Source organism: Notamacropus eugenii, chromosome 1 (genome assembly GCF_028372415.1).
Source record: "Notamacropus eugenii isolate mMacEug1 chromosome 1, mMacEug1.pri_v2, whole genome shotgun sequence".
In the NCBI taxonomy this organism is placed as follows: domain Eukaryota; kingdom Metazoa; phylum Chordata; class Mammalia; order Diprotodontia; family Macropodidae; genus Notamacropus; species Notamacropus eugenii.
Genome location: NC_092872.1, coordinates 292184301 through 292197527, shown reverse-complemented (window position 1 = coordinate 292197527; position 13227 = coordinate 292184301).

Here is a 13227-nt window from a genome sequence, read left to right as displayed (position 1 = left end):
TGGTGAATCTGCAGCTGGCACCACTTTTGTGAATTACCCCTGCCCCTCGGAGCCCCCTCAGCTGGAATATTAGGAAGAAAGAGAGAGGCGCTGCGGTCAACCCTCCCCCACAGCTCCTTCCCCCTCTTCACTGGACAAACATTTTAATTGTTCATCATCTGCCTCTTCTTCCTCACATCGTCTCAGGCAGCTGGCCTTGGAGACGCTCCCTAGCTGGGTAACCTGGGCCGAGATCATGTAAACGTGGAACGGGTAAACCTTAAGGTTCTGTCATTGTCATGGCGAAGGGGTGTTTTACTTGTTTAAAAAACGAGGGGAGCAGGCTCTCGAGAAGTGGCTGGCTTGCGCATCCCTTCCTTTTGTCCTTTCTCTCACTGTGAGAACAGCGCCCAGCAGGGGGAGCTGTCCGGTCCCAATTCTTCTAAGTTCGCCACCACTCTGAGCTCTCCCTCCGCACGATTTTCATGACGACTTTCTTTTCCATTTCCATGTCTGGGAGGAGGCATTTATGCCTTTCAAGAGGTTATTTCTTTTTCTTTGTTCCTTCCCGTTGGAGCCTCCAAAGCTCTTTGGGAGGAAAAACACAAGAAAATCAGGCGGGTGGTTGAGGTGGTTTTTAGTCGTGATAGAGAAAAGGAAACTTCCTAAGGTTTCAGGGAAAAGGTAGAAATCTAATAAAGGTCAGCTTTATAATTGACAAAAAAAAAAGAAAAGAAAAGAAAATGTTCCAGAAGAGCCCACCTAGGAACTGATGCTGGGGGGAAATGATGCAGAAAACCAGTCACAATTTATCTTAAAGACTACTTACTGAGAGAAGGTGTTGTCCACTTCTGCCCTGACCTCCTCCCATTCAGAGGATGTACACAGGGAAGGATGCCTGTGCTGAAAAGGGAAGGGAATAAGCCTTGATAGAGGGCCTACTGTGTGCTCTCTGTGTTCAGCATCCTTCCAGATGTTATCTCATTGGGTCCTCATAAGAGCCTGCGAGATTGTTATTATTTTTATCTTCATAATAATATTATGCTATTATCATCTCCACATTCCAGTTGAAGAAATGGAGGTAAACAGGTGACTTGATTTGCCCAGGGTCACACAGTTAGAAAGTGTCTGAAGTCACATTTGAACTCAAGCCTTCCTGATGCCAGACCCAGTGCTTTTAGCCAGTGTGAAAGAAAAAAAAAAAAACACATTAAAATAATTAATAAAATCAAAACAAAGAGACAGATTACACTACTTTAAAACACACCCACATTTCCTCCACTTTGTTGTTTGCTGAAGAGGTGACAAAAAAATTTTTAATGATGATATTAATCCCCCATTGTTGTCTGTGGGGGGAAAAAAGATGCAGTGAACACATTCCATTGGGCTTTACTACATTAATCCTGAAATAATGATGGAGTTGAAGTGTTCAGATGCTCTTTACAAAGTCTGGCAAAGGACAGTCCAAATAGCCCCATAAGAAAATCAGTGTCTGCCTCACAGAAGGCCAGCAGGCATTGAAGAGAATGGGGCAAAACAAATCCATGGGCTGGTCTGAGACCCCTTCCAACCTGGATCTAAGGTTCTATGATCAGACTTCTGAGTAACAAGATGGCAGACCAGACTTTTTCTCTAATCCCCACAACCTCTCAAACCTCCCAAAACAGAAATTATGCACCAAAATAAAGCAAAGTCAGCTGTGTCTATGGCCTAGAATACCCCAAATCGAAAAGATTTTAAAAAATTCATGTACTGACACTCACTATCCCTGAGTTCACTCAGTACTCCCCCTTCCCCTGATGCCCACATTACCAGCTTCACTAACAGACCACAACAGAGGTTTCTGTCAATATTCACATCTGCATCAAAGGTGCACCCTCCTTCTTTCCAGTGCCATGGAGGCTTTGTTCAGGCTGCCAGCTTGACCACAGTCCTTCAGGAACAGAGCCTGCCAGGGACTGCAACCCAGAAATATCAGTACAAAGTTCTGACTTGCCAGTGTCAGGGAAGCAGGGTCTGAATTAGCAGGGCTGGCCCAGAGAACTAAGGAACAAAGAACTAGAGTGGCATGGCACACCAGGACCCAATGCCACATGCTGAGAGCTATGTAGCACTCCACCAAGTCTGAGGCAAGAGCACAGCATCCTACTGGAAGAATCTACCGATCACCTCCTAAAAGAGATGCAAAAAGAGAAACTCCTAGGAATGTTGTAGCCAAATTCCAGAGTTCCCAGGTCAAGGAGAAAATATTACAAGCAATTAGAAAGAAACAATTCTAGTATTGTGGAAATACAATCAGGATAACACAAGATCTAGTACCTTCTACATTAAGGGATTGAAGGGCTTAGAATATGATATTCCAGAAGTCAAAGGAACTAGGATTAAAACCAAGAATCACCTACCAAGCAAAACTGAGTATAATACTTCAGGGGAAAAAATGGTCATTCAATGAAATACAGGACTTTCAAGCATTCTTGAGGAAAAGACTGGAGCTGAATAGAAAATTTGACTTTCAAACACAAGAATGAGGAGAAGCATGAAAAAGTAAACAAGAAAGGAAAATCATAAGGGACTTACTAAAGTTGAACTGTTTACATTCCTACATGGAAAGATAATATTTGTAACTAGAAACTTTTCTCTGTATTTGGGTAGTTGGAGGGATTATACACACACGCACACACACAGAGAGCACAGAGTCAGGTGAATAGGAAGGGATGATACCTAAAAAAATAAAATCAGGGGATGAGAGAGGAACATATTGGGAGGAGAAAGGGAGAAATGGAATGGGGCAGAATATCTCTCATGAAAGAGGCAAGAAAAAGCTTTTTCAATGGAGGGGGAAGGGGGGAAGTGAGAGGGAAAAAGTGAAGCTTACTCTCATCACATTTGGCTTAAGGAGGGAATAACATGCACACTCAATTTGGTATGAAAATCTATCTTACACTACAGGAAAGTAGGGAAGAAGGGGATAAGTAGTGTGTGTGGGGGGGGATGATAGAAGGGAGGGCAAATGGGAGGAGGAAGTAATTAGAAGTAAACACTTTTGGGTAGGGACAAGCTCAAAAGTGAGAATAGAATACATGAGGGGCAGGATAGGATGGAGGAAAATATAGTTAGTCTTATATTTATGGAAGTCTTTTACAAAAGTATACATATATAGACTATATTGAATTGCTTGCCTTCTCAGTGGGGATAGGTGGGGAGGAGGGAAGGGAGAGAAGTTAGAACTCAGAGTTTTAGGAATGAAGGTTGAGAATTGTTTTTGCATGCAACCTGGAAATAATAAATACAGGCAACAGGGTATAGAAATTTATCTTGCCCTACAAGAAAAGAGAGAAGATGGGAATCAGGGAAGGGAAGGGTGTGATAGAAGGGAGGGTAGATTGGGGGAAATGGTAATCAGAATGAACAATATTTTGGGGTGGGGAGAGGGGAGAGATGGGGAGAAAATTTGGAACTCATAATTTTGTGGAAATGAATATTGAAAACTAAAAATAAATAAATAAACATTAGAAAAAAGTAAAGAGATAAACAAGGAAATTAGAATATGCTGAAAGGAACCATAGACAACCCACCAGTGTCAGTAATAAACTGAAATACTCCACGAGCCATCCAGGAAACATTATCTGAGCTTCAAGAAGACAGAGATAGTAACACAATAGAGACAGGAGACTTCAGCATCCCTCTGTCAGTTTGGGATAATAATCTAATAATAGTCTAGATAATAAAGTCAAATAGAAAGATAAACAAAAGGGAAAATAGGAAACTGAACAAGAAAAATTAGAGTTAAAAGACTTATGGCATCTTCTCACAATAAAAGAATAGACATATTACTCTGCACCACATGGAAATTTGATAAAAATCAACCATGCACTAAGGCACAAAGATATTGCAAAGAAGTATAAAATGACAGAAACCATCAAATTTATAGACCATAATACAATAAAAATAGAAATTGTTTCAGGGAACACAAATAAAAGATATAGACCCAAATGGAGACCTAACAAAGAAATCTTAAATAATGTATGATTCAAAGAACAAAAATATAGAAAATAACTGTGTAAAATAAAATATTGATGAAACTACACAGCAAAATTTCTGAGATGAGCAAAGCAGTTCTCAGGGGAAAAAACATAGCCTTACCATCACATACTAATAAAATAGAAAAAGAAAGGATTAATGAATTGAATCTGCACCTAAAAAATCAGAAAGCCAACAAATAAACATTTTTAAAAGGGGAGATATTAAATTTTAGAGGGGAAATTGAGATATTAAAAACAAAACAATATTAGAAACAAAAATACATAAAAGTAATGAAACTAAAAGCTGACGCTTTGAAAAGACTAATCATATTGATAAATTCTTAGCTAATCTAATGGAAAAGAAGGGAGCAGAAAACCAAATCAATAAAATAGCAAATGAGCAGGTGAATTTCCGAAAAATAAAAATAATAATCAGAATACAATATAGACACTTTTCTGCTAACAAAACTGAGAACATAAAAGCAATAGAGGAATACCTTCAAAATATATAACACTCCAAATTATGAGAAGATCTGATAGAGATCTTAAGTAACCCCATCTCAGAAAAGGAAATAAAGGGACTACCAAAAAAAACAACTCAAGTTAACCCTCAAATAACGAATCAGTTTTTTGAGAGGGCAGAAGTGGGGGGTCAGAGTGTAAGAGTTTAAAACTCCATGTTTTACTCCCTTAGTAGTTTTGGGAATTTAAAAAATTAGTTAAAAAGCACCAATCCACCAATTATAGTGAAAGCAAGAAGGATCCACTTTCTTTTTCTTCATCAAGACAGCACTTGAAAATGTGTAGATCCATTTCATGCTTGGAGTTTCATAACTGAATAGCCTAATTAACAGAGTGTCAGTCACATGGTCTTGTTTGGATAGGATAGGTATTTCTACCATCTTCTTTATCCTATTGAAGCATGTTCTGATTTTAGGTAGCCAGGGTGGGTTGATGATTAGACACTTCTCAATCTGAATGTGCCATCATATTCAATTTTATGATGTTAAAATTCTGACATTTAGCTTGGACAGATCAAGTTATTTGAGTCTTCTTTATTATTAGCAAGGTAGAATCAGTTCAGAGAGGATTAATTTAATAGTCCCAATCTTGTAGGTTGGCAAGAACCAACCCACAAGGAGTAGATGATGTTTTGAGAAAGACACACATTGCCATCCTGGACTTTACACTTTCTCTTTTATGGCAAATGCTCTCCATGAACCAAGTTGTCATAATCTTGTTACTCTTTAATGATGTGAAATAAAAAACTACTGAGGAAAATGACCATTAACCCAATTACCATTTAGCAAAAGCAGCCATTGTTTGTACTGATAAATAATTCTTGGTTGTACTAACTCAGACCTATGTAAGAGAACCATTACCCCTGGCTCACCTGGTCGCACACACAGGAATCACCTGGAAATTACCTGATCAAGAAAGCGCCACAATTCTTATGAGTCTGGGAAGCAATGTCATTGAGACTGAGAGAATATTGGGACAGAAGGGGGCTTTAGAGGCAGGTTGCTCCTTTGCTTCTACTCTGTCCAGCAGTATGGGGCTGTGGCTTTGCTTGTTGAATCATCTACTCACCTGACTGATCTTCAAAGAGAGATGCTGTGAAACACTGGAAGGAGTAGGAGAGGTGGGAGAGCAGATTTCACCACACCAATGCTTAAGTAATGGCAGGTAAAAGGCCTCCTGTGCTCTATGAAAAGCGTGACCAAGTGTGGGGGGTGATGCTATCCACCGCAGTTAAAACCCATGCTTGTTGCTCCAAGTTAATTCAGAAAAAAAAAAAGGCTTCAAAGTTCCTAAAGACAAATGGACTTAATGAGGACAGCCAGCAGATAATCTCGACAAGTCCTTCTTTATGACCTTAGTCATTTTGGGGCAGTAACAAAAGTGGGCAGAATGCCCATGCCTAAGCAGTGCATTTGGGCAGCATAGGGCAAGAGGAAGGGCCCAGCTTCCCTTTTCCAGGATAGAGAGCCCTTCATTTTCGTGGAGATCCATAATGCCCTAACTGGACCAGCAGACTCACAGAGCAACTCCCACAGGATTTTTGGGGGCAAGACTGCTTGCTGTCTACCCCATCTCATCAGCCTATCTAGCTGGGACCCACTTGCACTTCACTAAGGCTCAGGGATGATAAGATGTTTCTGTGTTTTCATAAGACAGAAGAATCCATTGCGTAACGCCAAAATTCTCAGAAGAATTAAGTCCAAGGGTATAGGAAAACTGTTGAAGTCCTTTAGCTATTAATAATAAATTTGTGATGATTTTTTCTCATATATGACCTTTATTTTCTAAAAGATTTGGTGCAGCCCAAATGTATTTATTTTCATTTTTAATCTGTGGAAAATAAAATGTAAGGTCATGGCAAGGATCAAAATTGAGAGATTTGGAGCTAGAAGAAGCAGTTTTTCTGGTTTATCTTAGTGGGGTCAAAATTGTAGAAGCCTAATCAAACACTGCCAGTTAATAAGGCCCTGATCTGGATGACTGTTGAGATTCCACAATTTTTTTTCAAGTTTGTAAAATAAATCCTTTTGATAAAGTTTTGTTTGTCATCTTAGTATGGGGCTTTATTTTGGACCTCCCTTTTCCCAACTCAGAAAGAAGGAAAGATCGCTAGGTGAAGAAAGGAAAAGAAAGAAGAAAGAAAAATGGGAAGGGGAAAAGAAAAGAAAGAAAGAGAAACAATCATAAAGGGAGGGAAGGGAATTCCCAACTTTAGGGACAAATGTTTCTCTAAATTGATGCAGCCTAAAAAAACCTGTTTCAACCCTATATTTATTGATTAGTCTGAAGATCACTCCAGGATATGAAATGAAGAAAGTGAGGAACTCAAATAAAATTCACCTCCTTCAATATTTTTTATATCAGCTGTTCTATTTTCAATAACATGTCATTGAAAGTGTTGCTGAATGTAGGGTTCCGCCATTTCTAGATCTAAATCAACTAAACAGGCAGTTAAGAGGCAGCTGGTGGCACAGTGGAGAGACAGTTGGGCTTCCAGTCAGGGAAACCTGAGTTCAAATCCACACTCAGACAATTAATAGCTATATGACCTTACACACTTAACTCCTGTTTGCCTCAGTTTCCTCAAATGTAAAATTGAGATAATAACAGATAAAAACCTTCCAGGATTTTGAGGATCAAATGAGATAAAATTGTAAAATGTTTAGCACAATGCCCAGTATATACCAGGTACTATGTCCATACTTATTCCCATCCCCCACCCAATACAGCAATTCTAAATTTACTCTGTGTCCTGATGTTCTTAACACTAGCTGCTCTGAGGAGCCCAAGTTATCACCTACATCATCACTCAGACTGAGACGAATGGTAAGAAGACTGATGAGCCTCTAACAAATTTATCTCCTACATCCTCTAAGGGCTCTGGATTTTCTTTTTTTCACTTTATGTGACAAATCCATCTTTACTCCTTCATTTATGTCACATTCTGCTAGTTTTTGTCCCATATCTACAATGTGAAATTTTTCAAACTAACTTTGTCCCTTTACTCTCTAAATATCTGACCCTATTTTCTCTACTAACTCCCACACTTCGGATTGCCGAGTCACTGATGGATACTGGCTACACACACCTCTTCACTATAAAGATTATCAGCTATTAGGTAGGCTTAAGGCAGTCAAGTTGAGGTTCCATTTAAGGCTTGGCTTTCATTGCCTTTCAGAACCTTATGAAGAAAGAGAAAGAGAGAAAATGTTCAGCTCCATTAGCATCCTGTAGTTTGGCAAACCCTATGTTACTGATCCATGTATGCTAACTGCAAAAATATTTCTGGGTCGCCAATTGATAAATGATCAAAGGATATGAACAGGAAGTTATCAAAGGAAGAAATTAAAGCTATCCATAGTCATATGGAAAAATGCTCTAAATCACTATTGATTAGAGAGATACAAATCAAAACAACTTTGAGACACCACATCACATCTATTAGATTGGCTAGCATGACAAAACAGGAAGATGATAAATGTTGGAGAAGATGTGGGAGAGTTGGAACACTAATTCATTGTTGGTGGAGCTGTGAGCTGATCCCAACCATTCTGGAGAGCAATTTGGAACTATGCCCAAAGGGCTACAAAAATGTGCATATCCTTTGACCCAGCAATATCGCTTCTGGGACTGTATCCCAAAGAGATCATAAAAATGGGAAAGGGTCCCACATGTACAAAAATATTTATAGCAACTCTCTTTGTGGTGGCCAAAAACTGGAAATCAAGGGGATGCCCATCAGTTGGGGAATGGCTGAATAAATTGTGGTATACGAAGGTAATGGAATGCTATTGTGCTATAAGAAATGATTAACAGGAAGACTTCAGAGAGGCCTGGAAAAACTTATATGAACTGATGCTGAGTGAGGGGAGCAGGACCAGGAGAACTTTGTGCATGGCAACAGCCATAGGGTGCAAGGAATTTTTCTGGCAGACTTGATACTTCATTGCAATGCAGGGACTTAAAAAATTCCCAATGGTCTCTTGAGGCAAGATGCCCTCCACATCCAGAGAAAGAACTATGGAATTCGATCACAAAATGAAACAGATCATTTTCTTTTGTATTATATTTTGGTTTGTTTTATGATTTCTTCCATTCATTTTAATTCTTCTATGCAACATGAGTAAGGTGAAAATGTATTTAATAAGAATGTATGTGTAGAACCTATATAAAATTGTATGCCGTCTTGGGGAGAGGGTGAAGAGGTAGGGGGGAGGGATGGGGGAGGGAAAAGTCTAGAATGTATGGAGATGATTGTGGGATACTGAAAACAAATAAAATGATTATAATGAAAAAAAAAATGTTTCTGGGCTAGGAGGACCATTCCCAGGGGCAGAGAGGTCACTAGGGCCCATGAACTATAGCTAGATTTCTCTACTGGGACATTTAGAAAGCCATGTTTCTTGTTTGGGCAAATTCCAACTCTGAGAGTCAATATTGGAAATACATGTCTTTGCAGAGACTCCCATTCTCTTCCTCTTCAAGACAGTCCAAAAAACAAATTCACATACACACACACACACACACACACACACACACACACACACACACACTGAGTTATGACAAATAGTTAACATGAATTCCCTCCTGAATTTTCTTAATTTCAGTTTTCAAACACAAGAAAATCAAAGTGACCTAACCCAGGTCAAAATTAGAGTTCCCAGGGAAAGGAAATAAGGCCACTTTTCCCTTTCTGATTCTAATCAGGACTTTGAATATTGTAGGCACACCTAATATGCAGTTTTAGAAAAGGATGACAAGATATAGTGTGGTTCCCCAAATGTTTGTTACAAGAAGGCTCCTCCCTGGACCACACCCCCACTCCTACCTATTGCATTGGACGTCATTGCCAGGAAGATGACTGGATAATCTTCAGTCTGCAGAAGGGAATATTTATTTCATCATGTGAAAATCTGTAAAGAACTAAAGTGAGAGTTGCCCAAATCATTGGCATTTGGGGAGGACTCATTTTCATTTTATACTGAGTATTCACCATAAACAAAGTTGTAATAACACTGCTTTTCATTAATGGTGTAAAATAGAAAGACATGATAGAAGATGACCTTCAGCCCAATTATTGTTGAGCAAAAGCAGCATTTATTTTGTCATTTCTACTAAACTCTTAACTGATTTATTTTGACAGTACTTATTATGTCCAGATTTATTCAAGAGCCGAAGTGGAGACAGGAAGCTTTCTCATCAAGAGATACTCTTCTTTTAAGAATGGAATGTCTGACCATCTTTGACAAATTGAAACTTTAGGGGTAATTTGCCCCCCTGAATTTAGCAGGATATGTTTCTACTTTGGCTTCTCAAGTCAGCCGCTTACTAACTGCCTTCAAAGGGATGGCTGTTAAAAATGGTCAGCAGATATAAGAAACGACAAGCAGGAGAATTTCAGAACCCTGGAACAACTTACGTGAACTGATGCAGAGTGAAGTGAACAGAACCAGGAGAACATCATACACAGTAACAGCAACATTGTAATGATGATCAGTTGTGAATGACTTAAATATTCTCAGCAATACAGTGATCCAAGACAATCCCAAAAGACTCATGATAAAGTGCACTATCCACCTCCAGAGGTTCTGAATACAGACTGAAGCAAGGTATTTTTCACTTTTTTTTATTCTTTTTCTTTTACTTGAATCTTGTACAAAATGATTAATATGAAAGTATTTTATATGATTGCACATATATAAACTATATCTTTTTACCTTCTCAGGGGGACAGAGGGACAGAATTTGGAACTCAGAACTTAAAAAAAACCCAAATATTAAAAAATGGTTTTAGCATGTAATGGGGGGTAGTGTGTGTGTGTGTGTGTATGTGTGTGTGTATATGTGTGTGTGTGTGAAGCAAAAATGGTCAGCTAAGATAGGAGGGATGGGATAGTAGATTCTACCACAAAAACCCTTAAAAAGCATAACTCTTATGTAAAGACCAAAACATACTTCTGTTCTAAAGAAATACATACTTTGTTCAGTTTGTTTGGCAAGAAGGTAGCAAAAAAGATTTAAGGAAAATTCATGTATTTCCTTTCATATAACATGATTGCTGTTAAAAATGGGGAAAGTGACAGACCTCCTGCCTTCATCTCTGAATTAGTCATTAAGTAATAATCAGATGAAAGTGTTGTTGTACTCTGCAAAAGGCCACAGAATGCTATTGACTCAACAAACCACCTACACAGATTAGTTTCATTCCTTTATGTCAGTTTGGTCAGGCATTGAAGTCAATATTTAAAAATGAAAACAAAATTCTGTAAATAACCAACTCATTTTGGAGGGATGGTTTAGCAGAGATGGGGTTGGGGATGGGTAAGAAGTTATAACCCAGGGAACCAACCCAGGCCAACATTGCTGATCTTAGGAACAGGAAATAATAGGGGTGGGAAGGAAGAGGGTCCTGTCTTCCCTTCCTGGACAGGTCAACTTGCCATCCTGATGCTAGCTAAGGTTGTCAACTTTTCATCATGTCCAGAAATTTAGGAAAAGATGATAAAACACAGAGAGTAATCCACACGTGGTCTTGGTGGGAAACTCTCTCTACCAACTCCCATATGCTTATTGTCATGGGATCCATTTTTTGGTAGCCAGAGCAGGCAGATGACTAGGTATTTCCAAATGTGTATGGAGAAACATATTAAATTATGTAATTCTAAGATCTTGTTAAAAAACATGTAAAAGTTCCCAACATTATTGGGAAATAGTGAGGGCATCTTATATAATAATTTAAACTTATAAATATCATTTCTTATATGTGACAAATATTTTCTTAAAGGAAGAACCCAATGGTTCAATGATTGCTTTTGAAAGAGTCAAGTGTATCTTTTATTTTTAATCTTTGGTTAGTAACATTGGACTTAGAGTGTCAGAGATCTAGAACTGGATGAAACTTAAGAGTTATCTGTTTTACAAAAGAAAATTCTAGAAACATGCTATCAGAGTATCCGTCTTCCAAAACTCAGGAAATGTCTGTCTTAGGAAAAGTTAGAAGACTTGGAATTCGGGTTTACATTTTTTTTCCTGATTTGTCTCAATGGGACAGAAAGGATAACTCTCTGGTTAAGCACCTCCAGGAAGTGATGTAGGGATTAGTAGGACTATGTTTTGATACCTCATTTTAAAAATCCCAAGGGCAAGGGGACACTTTTAGCGAACATGATCTCTTCCTACATTCTGTAGTTCAGTTATTAGAATACAAGAAAATCAGAGAGAACCAACTCCCATGGAAAAGAATTTGGGAATTCCTTATGATTTTCTTATTAAGATAAGTTTCTGTGAAGGAGTTCTTTAAAAGTTGCATTGATTTTGGCCATGTGAGCAGTGAGGGTGGTAAGAGAAACTCAGTAGAGCTGGACAATGAGACATATATTGCTACCCAGTGTTTCCTATTTTTAAATTCTCATGCAACTCTCTCCATGAAATAAGTTGGTGTTTTTTTAAAGCCTGTTATTCTTTAATGATGTGAAGGAAAAAGAATAGAGACATTTTCTGTTTCTACAGATGTAGCCTTAGAATCCTATTTTTTTCTACATTAGCGGCAGATAACCATCGATGGACACATTCTTAAAGGAATAAGCTATGCTTTCCCACCTGACTAGTTATCAGTCATGGACTCTCTGTTCCAGTGAATATCTAGAAGCTGCCAAGTCAAGAAAGAGAGACTCCTTGGACTCCTAAGCTGTTACATAGTCTTAGAAACCTAGAATGTCAGAACTGAACTTGCCCTTGCAAGAACGTAGTATGTGTTAAATAAATACTTCTCCACTGATTCCCTCCCACCTGCACCTCTGAGAGCATACTTTTTCTGTGTTGTTTTATTTGTCAAACTCACTTTTTTCATTGTGGAGTAGGAGATTTCTGGCTTGATGACTTGGGCATGACTTGAAATCTGCCAGGTCAAAACACAAAGAATGTCCTGAGATGGTTGGCATGTCATACCTTCCTGGAACCTTCGAACGTCAGAGCTGGAAGGGACCCTGGGGGTCATTTGTTCCACATCCCACAACTGACAGCACACATTTGTTCTCTTTTTGTCTGATGTGATATGATTACAAGATTTGAGCCGTACCCACAATCTTCTAGAAACTACCATGCCAAGAAAGGAAGACCATACTTCAACATGAAATGATTGAATGGGTGGGAAAAATATTTCCCCGCATCCCCTACAATGAAATGTACACTTTCTGGCTGTTTGTCAAATCAGCTGCTTACTTAATTGCCTTCAAAGGTAATGGTGTCTAAACATGGTAAGCAAAAGTAGAAATGGGATGGCAGCCTTTACCACCTTCATCCTTCCATAACTTAAGGGTAATGGCATTTCCACGGTCCATGCAAAGTGTCACTGAGTATTGAGAGTGATACTATAAGTCAGGGGTGAAACAGCTTCTTTGCTTCAACTTATTTCAGACAGATGTTTCGCAAAATGGTTTCCATGAAATTGAAAATTTATATCCCATTTTATTTTTATCTTAATTATTGATTGGGAATTGTCTCTGGTCTCTGTTTATAGATCAGATTTGAACTTGATTGTATCAGCCTCAGTGGGAGAGGGTGTAAGAGTTTAGCTTCTCTGTTCTGATGGGAATTCTGACCCTAAATTTGATACTTCGGATTATTGCATATCAGAGAAACTGATGACCACTGAACATTCATCACGAGTAGATTTCATGTAGGGCAGCTCTGTCTGATGGGACATG